We start from the raw sequence: 10933 nt of genomic DNA, 5'->3' as shown, positions 1-10933 counted from the left end.
ATCCACTCAGCTCTACTTTAACTACTTGCATACAGTGAGAAAACTGCCAATGATGACACTTAATACACATGAGACTATGTCCCCCCTCCCCCCACACTTTTTTTTGCAGACAGTTACACATTTTTCCTTTTACAGGCTATCTTACCTTATGCTTATCTTACACAAATGACCGTTCTCTGCTTATCCTACTGACATAAAACAGACCTAGCAGGTCCTCAGAAGAAACAGGCAGTCTTTTTCCAATTTCTAACTACCTTACTCACCACTACCCTTTCGAAACAAGCCCTGCAGAAAGTGCATGAAACAGGGATATACAGTAACCTTTTTCCAAGCTCAGCTCAGTGTGAAGTGGTTTTACTCAGTTATGAGTACTACAAGGCTTGTCTTTACTGCTAGACTGACCAGATTTTGAAGTTTGATAAAAACTTCTGCTGGCATAATTTGTTGGAGTTTTTTTCCCCCCCTCCTCTCTGGGAACTGAAGAATACCTAACAATACATCTAAGTATGCAGATATAATGTAATTTCTATTTACTTAAACAGAAGTATTACACACTGATGGAACAATTTAATTGGGCAATGACTAGTTAGATACCTATTCTGCACCTGTCAGCAGCAGTTTGTACCAGCAGCTAGTAGAGAAATAAACTTCACTGTAAGATAACCAGTAAAGAAAAATCTCATCTCCCTACTATTTTTTCCCTTTTCAAATAAGCAGCAGCCAGCCTGCATCTTGAACTTCCAAATATTCTGAAGATTTATCTAGGGAGTAAGAACTTACCAGCTCCTGGCATTTGTACCACACACAAACATGTATGTTCCAAGTTCTTGATACTAAAAGTCCAACCAACTGGCATGCTGCAGTGGCATTCCACATGTACATTGCAAACTCTCTACAAAGCAAGTTTTCTTTTGACAGTTTCAACTTTGTCACTCAATTTAACCCAACATACAAAAGGAAAGTTTAACTTTCCACTTCATTTCTAGTTAGCCTCCTCCAATAGAAGAGGGGGAGGGCGCGGAAATCAGGACTTGTTTTTTTCTCTTCCCTAGCAATTCCCTCTCAGGAAAGAGTAAAAGTGAAAATAGCAGCAAGGGGGACTCAAACCAGAATTTCTAAAGACTAATGGTTTGCTCTCATATGCATCAGATTACAGGCTTCTGTTCCATTAACCACGTCTGCACAAGTTATCCACATAACACTGTTCTGACTCACAGGAGTTTTATCATTTTGCATAAAGGGAATGAGAACAAAAGAAAGATAATCCCTGTTAAATAAGGGATTTGACTGTTATTCCCTCTACAATAAACCACTTTGGGCACAAAGCACTTGGGAAGTGTGCAGAACCCTTCCCTCAACAGATTTTTGTGATCTTTGAAGAGCAAAAAGCAAAGGGAGGCAGCAGGAGAACCATCAGCATTAAGGGGATTTCAGTTCCTACAACTGTTTGAGCAATACACAGTCACACACATGTCCAAAGTTTTATCTTAAGAGACTTTTCTGTTCTATTAACTTGGACATAAGCCTTGCAAATCAGTGAAATTCTGACAAGAATGAGAAGATGCATCTACCTAGTTGATTATCTGTAGCTAGCTTCCAAATAATTTTTAGAATATGCTAAACAGAAGTGACAAATTCTGATTTCTAATGAACTTAAGCATGATAAGCTACTGAAATATCAGACAGACTGCAATCACAGCTTTTTCTGAAAACCACTGAAGAGCTACAAGTTTTATTTTCAGTTATGAAAATGAATGCTACCCATTGCCACTGAGAAGGGCCAATTCACATTAGGGTAAAGGAGATGTAAGATAAGAAACACAACCCAGATAGCAGAGCTGCATTGCAATTGGCCACAGCACGTTCACCTTTCAGATTTGATTCTCCCTACTGCCAGCTAATTTCTATCGCAAAAGCAGCTCTTTTGGCTTCTAGATCAAGTACAACCCCATTTCATCATCCACTATAGCTCAGAAGCTTCTAAAGTTTAAATGTTTAAAGACTTATTCACTGCTATATTACAGCTTTTTCCTTCCATGTAAAAGGAAAGGTGTCCTGACTAATCTCCCATTCTCAGAAGTGGTGAATAATTTCATTAGGACTGGAAGTGTTCCCAAATCACCCATGCTACATCTTGAATAACAGCAATGACAGAAGGGTGAGAAGCAGTGCTCAAGGGAAAAGTTGCACTATTTCAATGAGAGGACACACATGTGGCCTTCCATTCATCCCTTTCAACTGCTTTGGTATCCAAGCTCCTGCAGTGGGTTGACCCTGGCTGTATGGCCCACCAAAGCCACTCTATCACCCCCCTCCTCAGCTGGACAGGGGGAGAAAAATAACAAAAGGCTCATGAGTTGAGATAAGGCCAGAGAGAGATCACTCACCAATTACCATCATGGGCAAAACAGACTCGACTGGGGGAAAATTAATCTAATTTATTACCAATCAAACCAGAGGAGGATAATGAGAAAATAATGAATCTTAAAACACCTCCCCCTCCACCTCTCCCTTCTTTCTGGGCTCAACTTCACTCCTGATTTTCTCTACCTCCTCCTTCCCTTGCAGCACAGGGGGAGGGAGAATGGGGGTTGCAGTCAATTCATCACACGTTGTGTCTGTCGCTCCTTCCTCCTCAGGGGCAGGACTCATCACACTCTTCCTCTGCTCCAGTGTGGGGTCCCTCTGACAGAAGACAGTCCTCCAATGAACTTCTCCAATGTGAGTCCTTCCCACAGGCTGCAGTTCTTCACAAACTGCTCCAGCCTGGGTCCTTTTCATGGGGTGCAGTCCTTCAGGAATGGACTGCTCCACCATGGGGTCCCCACAGGGTCACAGCCTCCTTTGGGTGCATCCACCTGCTTCAGTGTGGGATCATCCATGGGCTACAGGTGGACATCTGCTCCACCATGAATGTCCATGGGCTTCCAGGGGACAGCCTGCCTCTACCGTGATCTTCACCATGGGCTGCAGGGCAATCCCTGCTCTGGTGCCTGCCTATACACCTCCTCCCCTTCCTCTTCACTGACCTTGGTGTCCACTTGGTGTCCTTGCTCTCACATATTCTCTCTCCTCTCTTCAGCTGCCATTAGAGAGCATTTTTTTTCCCCTTCGTAAATACTTGATCACAGAGGCGCAACCACCACTGCTGATGGGCACAGCCTTAGCGAGCAGTACATCCATTCTGGAGCCAGCTGGTGTTGTCTCTCTTGGGCACAGCAGAAGCTTCTGGGAGCTTCTCACAGAAGCCACCTCTGTAGCCCCTCCACTACCAAAACCTTCCTACACAGACCTGTCACAGCTCCTTGAGATTTTTTTTGCATATATATTTTCAGAAGTTAAAACTAATAAATTAGCCTGATAAAAAATTCCTGAACATATAAATTTCAATAGAGCACTTCACAGCTTAAAAGCTCCATAGCAGAAATAATCATAATGCTATACACAACATACCAGTATGGCCCAAGCAAACACCGAGTTAGTAAGTCCATAGCAGCTTTAGATAAATTTCTTATTAATTATTTTGTTAGAAACTGTCAGATTAGATAAGTAATCCATTTAGTTATGCTTGAATGATTAACTGCAGTTTGATTTTTGACAGAGCCTTAAGAAGCTTCAAAACAATACTGCAACATTTCATACAAGCGAAGTTATTTTAATGCAAAATAATGCTTCATTATAGAAATACTCTCAGTACTGAGAGACAGGTGGAGCAGCAGGGAGAGGAGGAAGGAGAGGGAGTCACAGGAATGATTGTTTAATAGAAATGGGTTAACTTGAAGCAGATGTCCAGCCTCTTGGCTTAGGTTTAAAAAATCCAAAGCAAACCAATTGCAAAGGCTATCTAATGAAACAAGGGAAAACAAAAGTATTCATTGAAATGGAAGTAAGTAAGGTATGCAGTTTGTTTTTGTTTTGTTTTTTGAACACAGTTACAGTTTTGAAGGTGTACATGAACAGAAAACAGCAGAGTTTCAAAAGTTTGGTTGAACTTCAAAACAGTTAGGCAGGTTAGCTCCATACCAGCCACCTGGCACAGGTGCCTAGCTACTGGGAACTGCTCGGAGTGCTTTAACTGCACTCAGCCGGCATGCATGTGTACAATCTGTGAAAGAGCTCTAAACAAAGCTGAAATTAAATTACTCACAAATGACTGGTAAAAGGCATCACCTTGGCAATTGTGCTGAAATAAATTATCAAGGTCAAAACAGTCGGCTCTAATTTCCTAGAGACTTCTTTGAAGATTGCATTTTGAGTTTGCAGTGGTAGACTACACACTGTTGTGAGTGCAGTCAGCATGGAAGCAATACATCAGCTGAAGGAGGGAAATGTTTTTTTCCTTTACACATTTGAGTTGTAATATGAATCTGTGCATTAGTAAAGCGGTTGCAATTATTAACCTTAACAGCTGCATTATCTGTTACCATAAACAGAACAAAGTGACACACTGAAATTAGAGAACTTCTACTATCCAAACTTAAATTCAGAGTGAGTGTTTCACATACACATGCATATCCCTGTTACAAGTCTGCTTCAGAGCCTAACATAGTTCAGAGTGCACAGAATGCCTCTGAAACAGCTACACTTGTACAAAATGGCTTAATATTTACCACTTCAGGTTCAAAGGTTTCACTTTTCTGTATGTGCTTAGTGAGCTGACAAATAAACCAGAAAGGACAGCTTCTTGGATCTCCCTAGTCACCAGCTTTTCAGTATTCCTTCAAACCCAGAACTCTGTGCTTTCAGATTCCAGCCCAATATCCGTACTCAGTAAAAAAAGTGGTATCTAACAAAAATATTAGAAGACAGTGATTGCATTATTCTGACAAACCTGCACTGCTTGGCTAAAATGCAATAAATACTGCATCCAAGAAAAATTTTAGTGAACTCAGGAATCCTGAGCAGGTAGATTAAAAGCCCTTTAGCACACATGCAGGACTATCACACCAAGAAAAAAAAACCCCAACACTTCACACTGTACAAGAATGCGTGCTGATAGGAATTTGTTTAACCAGTATTAAAGCAATAGAATAAATTGGCTAACTCTACTGAACACTGCAACCAAATTTAGCATAACTACAAGAGGGCATTAGGAGCCTAAACAAATGTGCTGGCATGCAGTTCCTCCTCTGAATACCCCTACCACTGCTCTGTTCCTCCTCCTTTACATTCAACTGTCCTGTTAAGGGAGAACATTAAATTTGGAAACAATTAATATAAAATGACTGTTCTAATTTGATTCTAAATCTCTGAAAAAATTAAAGCATGCCCTCAGAACTGACTTACAACATGAGTCAAGCTTCAGCTACAAAAGGTTTAAACAGCAAATTTTTTAAAATATATACTATAGAAGAGAAATAAGGCAACCCTAAGTACATCCACTGTCAATACTCATTTGTAGATCACCTGCACCACCTTCTATTTGCTCAGAAAACAGAGGTTATGCAAGACATGGTATGCAAGCACATGCATAATACACACACACTCTTATTTGGTTAGTTAGAAACTTGCTATCAAAGCTGAAATTGCTTGCTTAAAAGGGCTAATCTGTTCAAAGACTGCTTATATTTATATTCTCACATCCTTCTCTGGAAAAGATCTGAACCCCTACTTTCTACTCTCAGCTTTGCAGTGACTTCATCAAGGAAGAACATGTTATGCTTATGCCTTCCCATCTGCAACTGTTCCGTGTCACAGAGCAGCAGCATCATAACTAAGTACTTTACATCCTTGGAATGAAGAAAGCTGCTTGGTTTTCCTGAAGATTATAGAACATTGCTACATGTGTGTTAGTATTTCTTGTGGTGGTTTCATTTGGTTAGCAGCCAAACACAGTCAGTCGCTCACTCCCCCTCTCTCCCTCGGCGGGGGTAAGGAGACTAGTAGGTTGAGATAAGAGCAACGTAATAATTGAAATAATTAAGATAATTATAATAATAATAATAAAATGCAAATGAGGGATCCACAGTACAATTGCTCACCACCCACTGACCAAGCCCAGCCTGTTCCCAGATAACAACCCCAGAGAAGCAACAACCCCAAAACTGAAAACACAATCCCAGAAGAGTGAGAGCCCAAGTGAAAACCAGAGAGAGCAAGAGAGAAAGTCCTTCATTGATACACTGAATATGACAAGATATCAAATATCCCATTGGTGTATCCAAATGCCAATCTATCTTATTAATTTAAATACTCATTGCCCACCCCAAGACCTTGCACTTGTAGACTAGCAAAACACAAAGTCCTTGAACTTCAGTGACAAACAACAACATTGGTATGTTATCAATGTTTTTTCTTGTAAAACATCCCATGCTGAAACCAAAACACAATGCTATTTCTAGCTACTAAAAAGTAACCTATCTCTGTCTCAGCTAGAAAACATGACACTTCTGCTTTCTCTGTTTTAAAGATTAAGAAAAAAAGGGGGTGGGGGGGGAGGTTGCAATGTTTGCTATAGGCTTTTTTTTTTCCCCTCTAAAGAATACTACCCCCTCCACTTTCAGGAGCAGAAAACTGAACTGTCTCCTTGTACAACACTGAAACCACTTTGTTATGAACTAGTGGAAATATTTCCATTTTAAAAATGTGAAAGAAAGTTTTTGACTGCATTCATGAAGATTTCTACATTTTATTGTATTTTTTAAAAAAACAAAAGCTGGACCTAGCAATTGCCTAGATTTGAAATTCAATATAGATTTTTCAGTTGCAGTCCAAAAGGACAATAAAATTCCATCACAAAGGACACATCTGGCACTCATGAAGTAGAGTTTGGAGCAGATCTTATATACGAACAAGATAAAAAGCCCTCATATCTACGTCCCAATAGAAGAAAAAGCCAACTGTATACCTCAATGGTAGATGTTTTAAGAGACAGGAAGGCTGGAACACCACCAAATCTACACCTTAAATTAGAGCTCATTAAGTAAGCTGCAGAGTAAAAGTTAGTGAAGAGTTCAGGAAATCAAACTATATGTTGACCCTTCTCCTTTTAACTTTCCATAGGTACAGCTGGAGATGCATAAAAAGGAAATCCAAAATCATTAGAGAAACTCAGGAGGAAGAAGCCCACTTAGATGTTTGGAAGCCAGGGTTCTTGTCTTGCCCAAGGCTGAAGAATATGAAGAAATGCTACATCTTTCAGGCTTCGTAAGTAATTGTTGCACGAGAAAGGCAGTGGGGGCTGGGGGGACACCGACGACACAACAAGATATGTTTGAATCCACTAGCTGGACTGGGCACCTCCAACACTGAAATACAGATTAAAATTTCTAGAGACTGGAGGCATTGGAACCCAGGCATGTGATATCCAGAAGGTCTTCTAAAGAAATGCAGCTGCCTCAAAATCTGCTGGAAAGGTAACATGGTAGGGTGCAAGCAATTCAACAGCTTTCTTTTTGACACTGCTGTTGGACAGGGTCTAACAGGAAAAGTGCTCTCTGCTTATCTGTTACTCAGGATCCAAAATTAACTAGTTGTATATGTCAACAACAGCCTTGGTTGCAGTAACCATAAGATGGTAGGATTTCAGGGGTAACCTCCTCAGAGAATAAAGACATTTCATCCCCTTGAGGAAGAAAACAAGCAGGAATAACAAGAGGCCATCTCGATTCAGTGAGCAACATCTGACAGAGTTTAGATACAAAAAAATCGTAAGAGGTAGAAACGGACTGCTTAACAAGGACAAGCACTGGAACAGCAGCCAAGCACACAGAGAAGGAATTAGGAAGGCCAAGGCTGGAGCTACTGAGGGATATAAAGGGCAATGTGAAGGTGTTCAACTGGCAGGTTAGCAGCAAAACAGAGACAAGGATAACACAGGCCTACCACTGAACAGGGTGAGCTATGCTGTGACAAAGGGAATAGAAGAGATAAAGGCACTTGATGCCTTCTTTTCCTCAGGTTTTGAAGTCTTTTCCCACAAGATTTTTCAGCTGTCCAGGTCTTTAAGCTTATTAGTAAACTTTCTAGGAGAGAGGTACTATCTAGTCAAGGAAGATCTAACCATAATTATTTAAAGTTAGTCTTGCAAGCCCACAAGACTGGATGGCTTGTATCCTGTGGTACTAAAGAAAGCAGACCATGACATGATGAGGCTCTGTAGATATCTTTAAGAAGCCAACCTAAGGAGGCAGGATGGTTAGAAAAAAGGGAAGAAGGACTGAGGGAATAGATTTTCCCAACAGGCAGTGGAATCTCCACCTCCAGAGCTCTTGAACAAATCAGGATGCGTAGGGTTTTGTCCAAACTCTTCAGTTATCCCTTCTTTAAATTGGAGGCTGGACTAGATGACCTCCAGAGGTTCCCTCCTGTATACACACAAAGGCTTCCTAAGCATTCAGCCACGTACCAGAAATATTTAAGCTAGACATTGTAACTAGGTCTCCACAGTCTTCAAGATGATGTGGACATTAACAGGACTGGATGGGGGGAAGAAATCAATCCAGCGGTAAGAAAAGGTTCAATGAAAATTTCAGAAGACAAAGGTTCAGAATTACGGTATTTCTAAGGTATTCCCAAAAGGGTAAAAAATATTAGCAGGTAGTAAACATTAGCTTTTAAGAGAAACTAGCATGTTTATTATCTGAAATGTTTTAATATCTCTTCCGGTGACATTTTAGAAAGGTTTTTTAAAAAATAGTTTTCACCATGATCTGCAGGTAACAATCATCCTAGAATATAGTATTAAAAAAAAAATACAGATTTATGTTAATAAAAAATAAGAACTTCATAACATAATTGCCAGGTATCTGAATTGATTCTCAACTTTTACCCACTTATCTGATTGGTCCCAATTAGTTTCTGCTGCAGAGACTTTTGTGACCACTATGGCACAAGTAAATCGGGTACACTGACCATGTGAGAAGAGGAACACATCAATTCAAAGCCTTTTGCTTTCAAAGGTTGTAAGTTCAACACAGTATTAGCAACAGTTGTGTTTCACATTCCTTATTGAGTACTGATATTACAAACCTACTTTTTTCCTACATTATTACTGCAAGAAGTGATTCTAAAAACCAAAAATTTAAGGAAGTATGCTTAAAGTTTTGAAGTTCTAGGGAGGCATTATTTGTACCAGCAGTAACTAGAATTTATTTATTTATTTCCACCCTAGTATATTATTGTCCTTGGGAAGTTATTCAGCAGACACTGAGTAACAATACTGTGTACTTCATGCAACAACATTTATTCCTAACATTTTGTTGATAAAGCTTAACTTTAAATAGTATCAGATTCAATATACATGACCTTTACAGAAGGCTTTAATGTGCTGTTTGTGCTGCCAAATTTATAACATGACATATATACATGAAAGTGACAGCACAATCCTAAATTAAGTTCTAAAAATACTGTAAGCTATATATATAGCACCTCCTACATTGTTTGAGTTTAAAAAAAATACTCTTTCAAACGTTCTTTGAATTATGCACCTCTTCAAAACAAGAAGCTTAGTTTGTGGATGTTATTTATTGTTGTTTTGGGGGAGTTTTTGTTCAGTTTTGGATGTTTTTTGAGGGGGGAGGTACTGAGGCTTTCTGTTTCTTTATTTTTTACCTGCCTGTAAAAAAAAAAAAATAAAAACCAAAAAAAACCCCACAAAAACCAACCAACCACAGAATCTTTATTTAAACCATGTTTACTGTCTTGGAGATAGGATCTTACAAACAATAAGAAATAGCTATTCTTTGCTTAGGATGACACTCCAAGTTTACAGATAGAGTTAAGACTGACCTTTTAAAGGTTCAGGCTGCCCAGGTCAAGCATGTCTCCTGGATTCCACATCCTGTTACCTAGGGATTACTAATGCTTGTCTACACAAAAGCAACCAAGGTAGAATTAGCAACTCTTGACTGCCAAAATGAGTTGGGAGCAACCAGTTAACATGACCACACAATATATTAGTACAGTCTAACTATAAAGTTAGAAGGCACTTCACCACCATCTCAAAGTTCTGAAGTCCAATACATGTAAGGCTAAATGAACAAACAGCTTTTAAAGTTGTCTTTTTCCCCCTGCCAGAAGCCTAAAAAACTTTTTCCAGACCAATAAAGTGTTAAGATAACTAACAACAAAGACTTTTTTGAGACTATTGAAGACTTACCCCCCAATTCATATACTAGAGAAAAATAGAAGCTCTTGATGTTCTACTTTACTACTCTACTAGACATTCAAGCTTCATTATTTACAAACTCATTTCAGACAGAAAACCAGCAACTATAGCAAAGTACACTCACCAGAGTAACAGTAAAATATTAACGCACAGCTCCTGCTGCTGAATCACACACAATCATAGCACTTGGAAAAGACCTTTAAGATCATGGAGCTGTTACAAGTCCAGAGGAGGCTGGAGCACCTCTCCTATGAGGACAGGCTGAGAGAGTTGGGGCTGTTCTGCCTGGAGAAGAGAAGGCTTCAGGGAGATCTTATAGTGGCCTTCCAGTACCTGAAGGGGCAACAGGAAGGCTGGGGAGGGACTTCGGACAAGGGCAGGTAGTGACAGAGTAAAGGGAAATGGCTTTAAGCTGGAAGAGGGCAGGTTTACATTAGACATTAGGAAGAAATTCTTCACTGTGAGGGTGGTCAGACACTGGAACAGGTTGTCCAGAGAAGCTGTGGATGCCCCCTCCCTGGAAGTGTTTGTGGCCAGGCTGGATGAGGCTTTGAGCAACCTGGTCTAGTGGAAGGTGTCCCTGCTGATGGCAGGGGGGTTGGAACTGGATGATCTTTAAGGTCCCTTCCAACCCAAACCATTCTGTGATTCGATGATTGTCGTGTCCAACCATAAACCTAACACTACTGATTCCACCTCTAAAACATGTCCCTAAGCACCTCACCCACTTGTCTTTTAAACACCATCAGGGAACATGACTCCACCCCCTCCCTGAACAGCCTGTTCCAATGTTTAATAACCCTTATAGTGAAGAAGATTTTCTTA

The sequence above is a fragment of the Antrostomus carolinensis genome, unplaced genomic scaffold, assembly GCF_000700745.2.
Source record: "Antrostomus carolinensis isolate BGI_N321 unplaced genomic scaffold, ASM70074v2 scaffold7749, whole genome shotgun sequence".
NCBI classification, from domain to species: domain Eukaryota; kingdom Metazoa; phylum Chordata; class Aves; order Caprimulgiformes; family Caprimulgidae; genus Antrostomus; species Antrostomus carolinensis.
This window is presented reverse-complemented; position numbering follows the sequence as displayed.